Source organism: Lathyrus oleraceus, chromosome 5, assembly GCF_024323335.1.
Source record: "Lathyrus oleraceus cultivar Zhongwan6 chromosome 5, CAAS_Psat_ZW6_1.0, whole genome shotgun sequence".
Lineage (NCBI taxonomy): Eukaryota > Viridiplantae > Streptophyta > Magnoliopsida > Fabales > Fabaceae > Lathyrus > Lathyrus oleraceus.
Window position 1 is genome coordinate 337,924,028 of NC_066583.1, and position 12,897 is coordinate 337,936,924.

The 12,897-nt window shown below is 37.8% G+C and overlaps 1 non-coding gene across 1 annotated transcript; it reads right to left on the reverse strand.

Annotated features, from left to right (window-relative positions):
- Positions 1–9,369: 9,369 nt before the first annotated feature.
- Positions 9,370–9,476, reverse strand: LOC127088795 (small nucleolar RNA R71). Its single transcript, XR_007790611.1, has one exon. It is a non-coding gene; the product is annotated as a small nucleolar RNA R71 (small nucleolar RNA).
- Positions 9,477–12,897: the final 3,421 nt, after the last annotated feature.

Genomic DNA, 12,897 nt, shown 5'->3' on the forward strand with positions numbered 1-12,897 from the left:
GTGGGAATAGATTATTTCACAAAGTGGAAAGAAGTTGTACCTCTGCCGAATGTCGACCAAGAAGAAGTAATCAGTTTCATTTAAAATCATATTTTACATAGGTTTGGAATACCTGAAACTATTACCACATACCAAGGCTCAGTTTTTACACGGAAAAAATGGTGGACTTTGCCTCAGAAATAGGGTTGAACTTGTTAACTTCGACACCTTATTACGCCCAAGCTAATGGTCAGGTCAAAGTGGCGAACAAGATTTTAATTGGTTTGATAAAAAAGCATGTGAGTCAGAAACTTAGTAATTGGCACAAGACCTTAAACCAAGTGCTATGGGCATGTCAAAATTATCCTAAAGAGTGAACTAATACCACACCTTTCCAGCTTGTTTATGGACATGATGTAATGCTCCCTTTGAAAGTCCATTTATAGTCAGTTAGGGTTCAAAGGCAAGCTGAGATCCCAACTGAGTTTTATTGGGGTATGATGTTCGAGGAGTTGGTGGATTTGGACGAATAGAGGTTAACTTCTCTAGGTGTCTCGATTAAACGGAAAGAGATAGTGTATAAAACTTACAATAAAAAATTTAATTCCAAGATGTTCAACCTAGGATATTTGGTGCGGAAAGTCATATTGCCCATGGATAAAAAAGATAGAACATTGGGCAAGTGGTCCACAAATTGGGAAGGGACATTTAAAGTTCTGCAAGCATATACGAATAACGCATATGAAGTTAAAGAATTGACCCCTGAAGGTCGAAACCTACGAATAAATGGCAAGTATTTAAAAAAAATATAGGGCTATTTTGTAGGAAATACATATCAATGCAGAATAAAAAATAACTTCGAAATTAAGAAGGCTAAAAAATAATAGCCTTAAAATTTCGAAATGCTTCAAGGGCATATTTAGAAGTTACAAGATCCAAAAAATATTACTACAAGTGACAAAATACTTAAAGCAAATGGATAAATAAATTTCAACCTTAGAAATGGAAAGAAGTCTTGAATTTTTCATATTAAAGATTGGTTGTGTTTAGTCGACGGTCAGCCTGAGGAATTTGGGAAGCAAAGCAATCTAGCTCAGTCAAGAGTGGTCACATTTTCTAGGTGTTGGATCCCAACTGAGGTCTTTTCACCTTCGGCCTCTTGCACCTTCTTCTACAAGGCTTCGATCTTCTGTTTCAAACTAAGGATATTAACATCTAAAGCAGCATTAACTCCATTCTCTAGGAGAAGATTTTCCTCCAACTGCTCCGTGTGTTGGTCAGATTCGGTGCCCAGGTTCCATGCCTTCAACCTCTCATTTAATTTAGATGTCATATTTGTTTTAGCATCGCTGTTTCTCTGGAAATCATTAATGATATGGTAGAAGAGGGGTCCAAAAGTCACCAAGAAATCAACAACTTCACTAGGGGTATATGGAACATCGAGCTTTTTCAACAACATTTTGATGCCATAGACAGATATAAAATCTTTCTCTAATGCTTCAAAGAGATTGGTTCCTACAAGTTAGACCTTCAGTTATTTCAGGACCTCATCAACGGTCTCAGGTCCATTGTTTCCTCTAGAAACAGTCAATGAGCTTGAACAATGATTAGTGGAACTACCATTACTGCTCAGCACCATCTTCATGTAAGCACGGGGAATGATTCGCTTCAACACATCCAATTCTTCTTGATATAAGATATTTCTTGGTGAGGGGTTGGTTTTATTTTCAACATTGATTGAGTTGCTTGTTTGATAACTAGATTGGTCTCTACGTCAGGTTGTTCAACATTGGCGAAAGTTTCAACAGTTTCTTGTTAGTGAGCATCGGAGTTGGCTGAAGGCTACTAGAAGGAGTCAGATGTTGAGGTTCTTCTTGCTCAAAATTCTCCATTGGAGAAGTTTCATCCATATCCATGTGATGCCCTTCGCCTTCATTAGACATTGAGGAATCCGATAGGGATGGTTCTACTTGTTCATTCGAATGGTGAGAGATGTTGTCATCGACTTCTACATGCTTTTTGACCTCTTCAAAGGTGTCTGTAACATGAGTAAGTTGGTGTGTGGGTGAGCTGTCTGCTTGGGGCATTGTTTGAGTAAAGGATGATGCAGGTATGATCGACGCCTTGTCCTGCAGAATTCAAAATCTTAACACTTAGAAAAAAAGAGATACAAAAAGGGGACACGAAAGAGGAAGTCTACTTTTCAAGTTTATGCATATGGGCTGGAGTTGATGCTCTCGTTAGAAGCCAATTTACTTGCAGTGCCAGTCGTTTTCCATGAGGGATCCTTCCTCACCTTCCTCGCCTTGGGAGTAGGAGCAATTTTAGGGTTGGTTAGAATTTTTATTGCGGGAGATGAGTCCCCGACATGAATGGTCTCATGAAACATTGCAGCAAAAGCACTTTCGACGGTCGCTGTAAGATCCTAATTTTGACCCCTAAGATCCCTCATGCCATCACATTAACTTAGCATTAGCATTGGGATCACACCTTGATATCCTCCTCACCTATCATTCATTGGGTTTGCATTGGGAGAGATCACCAAGCATCTGTGATTGTATCATACTTTATTTTCTTTATTTTACTAACCAAAATCCAAAAAATATATTTAGTGTAGTTTTGTTTCTTTTGTAGGTAGTGTGTGTATCCACCTGTGCCTCATCAAGCTCACATCTAGGATTTGAGACCCTTAGTGCAAAGGATCAAACAATCTAAGGTATACATTAATTCAAAACATCATATATATATATCCCCATGTTCTTTATTTGGCATTTTGATCAAGAATCCATCAAGAGTTTGAAGCTTGTTTGTCAAGGAAGCCCTAATTCATCTAGGTATCTTGTGTGCCTTCCTCATCAAGTTTCTTCAACATTTGGTAAAATATATCATGGTATACTCCATTATACTTTACCATAATCATATATGATTCTCCATGAGTCCCAAAGAGCAAAGGAACTTCAAGTTTGCAAGTTGGTCCAAGGAGGTTGACCAGAGAAGTCAACTAGTCAAATCTAGGATTCCCTAGACTCTATCTCCTATAATTTTTGTCATATGAAAATGATTTCAAGACAAAGTTACTCTTTATGACATTAAAAACAAATTTAATGTTGGAATAAAGATCTAATTTTTCTTGGAAAGTCATTTTTATGGTGAAAGATTATATGTCATTTTGTCTGTGCCCTAGATAGAAGGTTAACTTCCAAGAACCATAACTTCCTCAACTTTTATGATATGAAGATGATCTAAGTTTAATGATTAATTTCAAGATATCTTATTCAACTTTTCTCCTTTCAGAAATGTAAAATTCCACTTTAAAGGTCATGTTCCATGAGGAAACATTATAGGTCCATTTTGGTCCTTATCATTGAACAAACAATTTTCCTCAACTTATAAAATCCATAACTCCATCATGAAAGCTCCAAATGATGTCAAATTTATGACCAAATTTAATATAATTGAAATAGATACAACTTTGAATAAGGAACCAAAGATATCTGAAGCTCATAGCAAAAGTTATTCAAGGTGGAAAAAGGAGTCATTTTACTTTTAAATTAGAAAAATTTCAAGTATGTTTGATTCCTCAAACTTCAAGTCTAAACTTCATCATGATCCAAGCTTCAAATTGAAAAAGTCCCAACATTAAAGTTTTTCCCCATGATGGTAGCTTTCCAAAGTAACAAGATCATTGCATTTGGATCAAAATTGAGGGACTTGCGCATGGTATCTTTGCATAGCCCAATTTGGCAACTTTTGAACTCAAATGTTAAACACCTTTGCATGGATTCATGTTATGCTCTCAGCATCATTTATGAACGAATTTGGACTGATCACAATCATCATTTGGGCCTAAGCACATGCCCGTTACAACCTTAAAATCCCTCGAATAGTGTGTGTGGTGTGTATTTGAAATGAAAATAGATGTTATTCAAACTTATGAGTTGACTCTGCATGCCCTGACTTTTGAGTGTAAACACTTTAACCCAGAGAGATTTGGTGAGAGTGTGAAAAGCTATAAGTGAAAAGGTGCTTCAATATGAAAGTGTGGAGGAATGTCGAAAGTCGGGGAAGAAGAAAATAGTGAACGAAAAGTGGAAAGGAAGTCGCGAAAGATCACGATAGTATTATGGTAAGTGAATTGGAAGAATTTGGGAGTGACTGTCCTGCTGTCCCAAGCATTACTTGAGGACAAGCAATGGGATAAGTTTGGGATTGTGATCGGTCACCAATTCTACTAGTTTTCTAAGACTTATTCGGCATGAATTCGCGAAATTGGTAACACTTTGTTTTACCTTTTTATTATTTTGTCAAGTAAATTGTATGTTCGCATTTCCATTCGCGTTCGGTTATTATCTTTGGTTTATGTTAATGTACTATATTTTATGCTTTCTTTTGGTAGTTCTATTGGTTTTCAGGTTCAAGCAAGAATGCCCAAAGACTCACCAAGAAAATCGGGCATTCCGGACTCACGAAGAAGGAGTTTTGAAGATACAATGGCCTTGACACAACCACACGTGTCGCCTGACACGACCCGTGTCATGGGAAGGATAAAATAATCAATTTTGGAAGAAAACAATAGGCTGACACAGATGCTCGTGTCAGCTGACATGACCCATGTCAGCAAGTTTGGCACTAGCATTGTGGAAATAGAGAAACAGTAAGCCAACACGGTCGACCGTGTTGCCTGACATGACCCGTGTTGGCTTGGACGCCTCATCTTCTAATTTTATTTGATTTTTAGAATTTCTGACCCCGGAGGGTATTTTGAGTATTTTCTACATCGGTTAATTAATCAGTGACTATTTAGAGGACTTTTTGAGGAAAAGAAGAGGGACTTTTTTGCACGAGAAAGGAATCGTACGATTAAAGATTGAGATTGTCAAGAGTTTTGGAGAACGGAGGTCCTTCAAGCGCGATCGCATTGAGGATCAACGGAATCCTCATATCTTGTAATGTGCAATTTGAATATTGTATTTCTATGAATAATATGAGCGGATAAACCCCCAAATGCCAGGGGGTGTCCCTGATTTGATCATGTAATGACTTTGAATTCCTAATTCCCTCAATTATAAGTTTGTTATTCAATTTAACTGTGCAATGTTTTTAATGCTTTCGTTATCGGACAAATAAGGATTGTTATACGATTAACAATTTGTGGGATCATAATTGTTAAGGTTTTTGCACGATTAAACTGTAGTAGATATCACCTAGGGCTAGGGATACCCCATAATTACTGGATATTTCTTGTTAATTCAAAAGCTTGGTTTCATCATAATTCCCTAAGGACTTAGTTATTAGGATGAATGATCAAATGTTTCCCTCTAAGGTTTTAGGAGGAAATAATATTAAGATCTGGTAATTGAATATTTGAACAAGTTGAGGAGATTTATATTCAAGGTCATTGCAGGGAAAAATTACACACCATACCCTGACATAATTCTCATATTTGTGTAAAAGCCATATTTTATATTTTGTTTAGATTAATTATAGTGCGGATTTATTCCAACCCCAAAACTCTTGTTTTTGTTCAATTGAATCATGATTTAAACTAATAGTCTTACGTGGTCCTCGAGATCGATACTTGGGAAATTTCCCTATTATTACTACATCAGCAAAATAGTACACTTGCTATTTTCCCGATCAAGTTTTTAGGGCAGTTGCCCGGGACTACCAAATATAAAGTTTCTATTTAGTTCAATTGAAATTTTGTTGCTCTGCAACTAAAATTTAATTTCTGTTCTTTTAGTTATTTATTTCGCTCATCATTAACTAATTTGTGTATGATATTTGTATGTGAGGTAAGGCCTCAACTGATTTTCCTTTTGACGCAGAAATCGAAAGAACTTTGCGTGCAAGACTTAAACAAGCTAGATTAGCAAGACTGGAATCAGAAGAAGAACAACATTACATTCATTAAGATTCAGATTCAGGGTCGGAGAGAGAGATCGAAATAATGGGTGAGAATCCACTACCTCCAGAAATATTTTTGGGTGACTACAGAGGCACAAATGCACCGGCCAGTAGATTAACAATTGTCAACCAACTGGTGAATGTGGCTAATTTTTCAGCTACATCCATGTACAATCAATCAATTTGAAAGAAAGCATTTCACTGGAAAGGTAAATGAAGATGCAATCAAGCATTTGCAGAGATTTCTGACCATGAGAAACACTCTAAAAATTGATGGTCACACAGAGGAAGTAAAGAAGTTAAGAATGTTCCCATTCACCTTAGCTGAAGAAGCTGAAGAAGCTGAAGAATGGTTCTATTCTCTCATGGCTGGTAGTATTACATCATGGGAAGAGATGGAAAAGGCTTTCTTGAATGAGTATTTTCCAGCATTGGTGTTTCTGAGAAAAAGGTATGAAATCCTGAACTTTAACCAGAAAGAGGGTGAACCTTTGGGAGATGCCTACAAGAGATTCAAAAGGGTCCCAGTGGCTTGCCCAACTCATAATATGGATCCAACGGAACAGATGCAGATGTTTGTAAATGGTCTCAAAATAAAGACCAAACAGTTGATTGATACCGCAGCCGGTGGCTCAACTAATTTCTCAAAAGCCACAGGTATCAAAAAGATCATTGAAGCAATTGCCGCTAATGAGCACTTGGAGTTATATGACAGATGTATAAGTAAATCTGAAGGAGTTATTGATCTGAAGCTAGAAACTAATAGAATCTGTATAGAAGATACTATCGCTGCTGAAGTCGAAAAGAAGCTGAAAGTGATGAATATAGGTACCCAACAGGTAGTTCAAGTCTAACCTTCTCCTCTCGCCTGTCGTTAGATTTGTAATGGACAGCACCAAATAGTGTATTACTTTGCAACTCCTCAACAAGTTGAAGAAATAAAATTTTTGAAGCAGAATAATCCCTATTCCAACATGTACAATCCAGGTTAGGAGAATCATCCTAACTTCTCATGGAAAGATCAGAAAGGGAATGTTCCTCAACAAGGTCAAGGTCAATATAAAACTCAATATTAACAACAACAGCAACAACAAGCCCCTAAGAAAGAAGATTGGGAGATTTCTGATAACACTGAAATTTACGTATTTTCGACTCCGATTCCACATGCATTCTAGTTGTTTTATTGTCATTTTATTGTGTTATTTCTATGTTTTCCTTTGTTTTCAGGTTTTTACTTAATCGGAGCCCCGATCGAGAAAAGGAGTGAAAAAGAGCCAAAAACCCTAAAATTCAGCATTTTGTGCTTATGGCCTACCCAATGGCGCGCGCCACAGACCAAGCCATGACGTGTCCAAGCTCAACTTCCCTCAACTCCCACGTTCTCCACTACATCCACTAAGGCGCCTCACTTTGGCCTTGTGGCGGGCGCCATGGCCTTGTGGCGGGCGCCACAAGAGGAAAACAGTTTCCCTCCATTTTCAAGTTGAAGGGCATCCAAGTCATTTCCATCTTTTTACTTTCTTATAAATAGAAACTCGAATTCACTTTTAAAATCATCCAAACTTAGAACAGAGGCAAACTCAGAAGCAACTTTGTTTCACTTAGGCATATATTCAGTATTTTATAGTGGTAATCGCTTCGCATTGGAGTGTTACCACAATTGTGTAATCAAGTATGTGATAGAGTCTGTAATCGAGTTTGGAGCACTTTGGGAGGAAGTTAATCCTGCCGCCATTTTCATTTCCGCATTGCAATTTACTCAGCCCTCCGATTGGAGCAGGTTTTTATTACTTGTCTTTATCTTATTTATTTCCCGCACTCGCTTTACTTTGTTTATTTCTCGCACTCGCTTTAAATTATTTATTTTCTCGCACTCGCTTTACTTTGTTTATTTCCCGCACTCACTTTAAATTATTTATTTCCTCGCACTCGCTTTACTTTTATTTATTTCCTCGCACTCGCTTTACTTTTATTTATTTCCTTGCACTCGCTTTACTTTATTTATTTCCTCGCACTCGCTTTAAATTATTTATTTCCTCTCACTCGCTTTAAATTATTTATTTCCCCGCACTCGCACTACTTTTATTTACTTTCCGCACTCGCACTACTTTTATTTATTTTAATGCACTTTTACTTTACCATGTCTAGCTAAATTTATAAGGTTAGAATGTAAGGATCGTAATTGAACCGATAATCCGTACAATTGTTCGTAGAAGCACTTAAGGGCTATTTTAACTTTCAACTTAAGTTTTCCCGCACTTCAATTCCGTTGGGTAAGATCGAAAGCCGTCCAACGTCTATTTAAACTTAATTGTTTTTAACTATTTCAAAAACAACGAAAGCGCTTTATGTAGTTCATTAGGAGTTTTTAACATTAAGAAGAAAATAGATTTTAAAACTATTTTCGGACGCGTTTATAAGTTTAGAGTCTGGTTCGTAAGAACCTCTTTTGGTTAAGAAATCCAGGTTTTAATACTTTTCAACTTAGTCAAGATACTATATTTCTTAAAAATAGGTTTACTACTCTAACGCAATGCGCGCCTTTTTATAAGTGACAATAAGAGGGTTCGATTAGGGAGTACAACTCGGTTCTGAATACGCGAAAGCGACAGTTCCTGTTAAATTAGTTCTTTTCAAAGTAGGAAACATTGTCCATAAGTAATTCTATTAGCAACTACTTGGATTATCAATTAATTATGTGAATTACATTCGACCCTGTCTTTATTAATTAATCTTTATTTAACACTTTAATTTTCAGTGCACACTCTGAAAACACCTATTTCAATTACCTTTGATAAACACCATAACAATAGATAACGATAGCTTGACACTTGGTCTCTGTGGATTCGATAATCTTTTATATTACTCTGACGCGTTCGTATACTTGCGAAAAGCACACATCAAGTTTTTGGCGCCGTTGCCGGGGACCAATTTCGTCAAATTTCATTTACCCGTTGTTATATCGTTTAGACTTAGGTTATTTCCCGCCGGTCAATGCGAAGAACTCGCAGCACCGGAAGTTTAAATTTAGTAAACCCTCTGGCGGAACCTGAACGTTACGCTCGCACACGTTTATTCTTTCATAGAATTAAGAGAGCTATGGCCGAAGATCAAAACCAAAGACCTCTTAAGGACTTCTCTCAACCATCTAATGAAGAACCTAGTTCTAGTATAGTAAACCCAATCATCCCAACTAATAATTTCGAACTTGAACTTTCTATGTTGCAACTAGTGCAACAGAGACAATTCGCGGGTCTCGCTACCGAGAACCCTAACCAACATTTAAAAATATTTCTTCAATTAGCAGATACTTTCAAAACCAATGGAGCTTCTCCTGAGGCAATACGTTTAAGATTATTTCCTTTTTCCCTCAGAGATAAAGCCCTATCATGGTTAGATTCCCTTCCACCCAATTCCATTACGACTTGGGATAACCTTAGAAGAGTCTTCCTTGCTAGATATTTTCCCCCGAGTAAGACCGCCGTTCTTCGAAACCATATAACTAGATTTACCCAAAACCAAGGAGAATCGCTGTTCGAAGCTTGGGAGAGATATAAAGAGTTGTTACGAGCATGCCCACATCATGGTTTAGAAAATTGGTTAATCATTCAAACCTTCTATAATGGACTTCATTACAACACAAAGATGACCATCGACGCTGCCGCAGGCGGTGCTCTGATGAACAAACCTTATCCTGAAGCTAGTGCCCTCATCGAAGATATGGCTCAAAACCATCAATCATGGGGAGTCGAACGAGCGACAGTTGAGAAGAAGGAAGCCCAAGGAGGAGCGCATGAACTAAGCTCTATAGACATGATGCAAGCTAAAATGGACGCATTAGCCCTCAAAGTCGAGCATATGTGCATAAACCCGAATAATGTAGCCGCAGTTTCGTCGGATTGTGAGATATGTGGAACCAAAGGACACCAATCCGCAGAATGCAGTCTATTAAACGAAACCCACTCCGAGCAAGTGAACTACACCCAAGGGAACCCATACTCGAATACCTATAACCCTGGATGGAGGAATCACCCGAACTTCTCCTATAAAAACAATAACCGTATTCAAAATAATGCACCTCCGAGACCTAGTTATCAAGCCCCTAGATCAAATCAACCTATGCAACCTGTACCACCAAAGCCGAGCCTTGAGAAAATTATGGAAAATTTTATCACCGCTCAAACCCAACAAAACAAGGAGTTCATGAACCAAAACATTCATGTTAACGAATTGATTACTCAGTTAGGAACCAAGGTTGACCAAATAGTTACTCATACGAAGATGCTTGAAACCCAGATCTCTCAGGTGGCTTTAAACCAAGCCCCTCAGACTACACCTGGAGGACAATTCACTGGACAACCTCAACAAAATCCGAGAGGACAAGCCAATGCCATTACCCTACGAAGTGGGAACGCTTATGATGAGCCACCAAACCTAAGATTGAGTGAACCCAAAACTTCTAAGGAATGTATCAAACCCCCGGACAAAGTAAAGGAACCAGAGGAATCTGAAAACAAGGAAGGTCAAGAGAAAGGAGAAGAACCTAAAGATAAAATTTACGTACCGCCCCCGCCATATAAACCACCTATACCATATCCGCAAAGACTCAAACAAACCCATATCAATAAACATTATCAAAAATTTATTAAAGTTATAGAAAAACTTCATGTAGAAATCCCTTTCATAGAAGCTATCACCCAAATACCTTATTATGCAAAGTTTCTGAAAGACATCCTTACCAACAAACGTAGACTTGACGATCCGAAGCCTTTGGAATGTAATGCTATTTCCGAGGATAAATTAGCAAAGAAAGATAAAGACCCTGGAAATTTCTCCATTCCTTGTCTTCTGGGTAATCAAATCATCGATAAAGCTTTTCTAGACTTAGGAGCTAGTGTGAGCTTAATGCCCTTAGCAGTTTGTGAGAGGTTAAACTTAGGAGAATTACAACCCACTAAGATGTCACTTCAGTTAGCCGATAGATCTGTCAAATATCCGATAGGCATTTTAGAAGATGTTCCTGTTAGGATAGGTCAGTTATTTATCCCTACTGATTTTGTTGTCATGGACATCAAAGAGGACAATGATATACCAATCCTTCTAGGTAAACCATTCTTATCAACTGCAGGAGCCATAATAGATGTCAAGAAAGGAAAGTTGACATTTGAGGTAGGTGACGAGAAAATAGAATTTATACTTTCGAAATTTCTTATGGCACCTGTGATGGGAGACTCATGTTATGCCTTAGATATCATTGATAAATGTGTTAGAGAATTAGAACAAAAAGAAATTATAAAAACAATTAAGTTACCATCGACCCCCATAAAGGAAGATGATGACTTTAAAGAACCTTACATCGATGATAACCTTTACGAATGTTTATCCCTTACCCCAGATCCTATGCCATGCCCTAAGAAACCAACCTTAGAACTTAAGGAACTGCCTAAGAACCTGAGATATGAGTTCCTCGATGAAAAGATGAACCGTCCAATGATAGTTAGCGCTACCTTGAGCCATGAGGAAACGAACCAACTTTTAGACGTTTTACGAAGACACCCCTCAGCCTTAGGATATAATATCTCTGACCTGAAAGGTATAAGCCCATCCGTATGCATGCATCGGATTTCACTAGAAGAAGATTCAAAACCCTCTAGGGAGCATCAGAGAAGAATAAACCCTATAATGAGTGATTTTGTTAAGAAGGAAGTTCTTAAGTTACTTGAGGCAGGTATAATCTATCAGATCTCGGATAGTAAGTGGGTGAGCCCTGTGCATGTAGTACCTAAAAAGGGAGGCATCGCAGTCGTGCAAAACGATAAAGGCGAACATGTAGCGAAACGTTTAGAAGGAGGATGACGGATGTGTATAGATTATAGAAAATTAAATAAAGCAACTAAGAAGGACCATTTCCCCTTACCATTTATAGACCAAATGTTGGAGCGTCTAGCCAGACACTCTTACTTCTGTTATCTAGATGGATACTCTGGATTCTTCCAAATGCCTATTCACCCCGAAGATCAAGAAAAAACTACCTTTACATGCCCTTATGGAACTTTTGCCTACAGACGAATGTCGTTCGGCCTCTGTAACGCCCCAGCTACTTTCCAACGCTGCATGATGTCAATCTTTGCAGATTACCTAGATGGTATCATGGAAGTGTTTATGGATGATTTCTCGGTTTGCGGATTCAATTTTCACAATTGTCTCTCTAACCTTGAGAAAATCCTGGAGAGATGCGTGAAAGTTAACCTCGTGCTAAACTGGGAAAAATGTCATTTCATGGTGACCGAAGGAATAGTTTTAGGATATATAGTTTCCGAAAAAGGCATAGAGGTAGATAAAGCCAAAATAGAAGTTATAGAAAAGCTAAAACCCCCAAAAACCGTCAGAGAAGTTCGAAGCTTTCTTGGACACGCTGGATTCTACCAGCGTTTTACTAAGGACTTCTCCAAAATAACAAAACCTTTAACCGGACTTTTAATGAAAGATGTTGAATTCATTTTCGACGAAAAATGTAATGACGCATTTAATCTTTTAAAGCAAGCATTAGTATCGACACCCATTATGAAACCACCTGATTGGTCTGAACCTTTTGAGATAATGTGCGATGCTAGTGATTATGCAGTTGGAGCCGTTCTAGGACAAAGGAAAGATAAAAAATTACATGCTATTTATTATGCCAGTAGAACCCTAGATGCTGCCCAACTTAACTACGCAACAACTGAAAAAGAATTACTCGTCGTAGTTTTCGCTATAGATAAATTTAGATCTTATCTAGTAGGAGCAAAAATTATAGTTTACACCGATCATGCTGCCATTCGTTACCTATTAAGTAAAAAAGATGTCAAGCCCAGGTTACTCCGATGGATTCTATTACTACAAGAGTTTGATTTAGACATAAGAGATAAAAAAGGCACTGAAAATGTAGTGGCCGATCACCTTTCTAGGCTAGAACATCTAAAACCAGAACGAATACCCATAAATGATGATTTTGCCTATGATAGACTGATA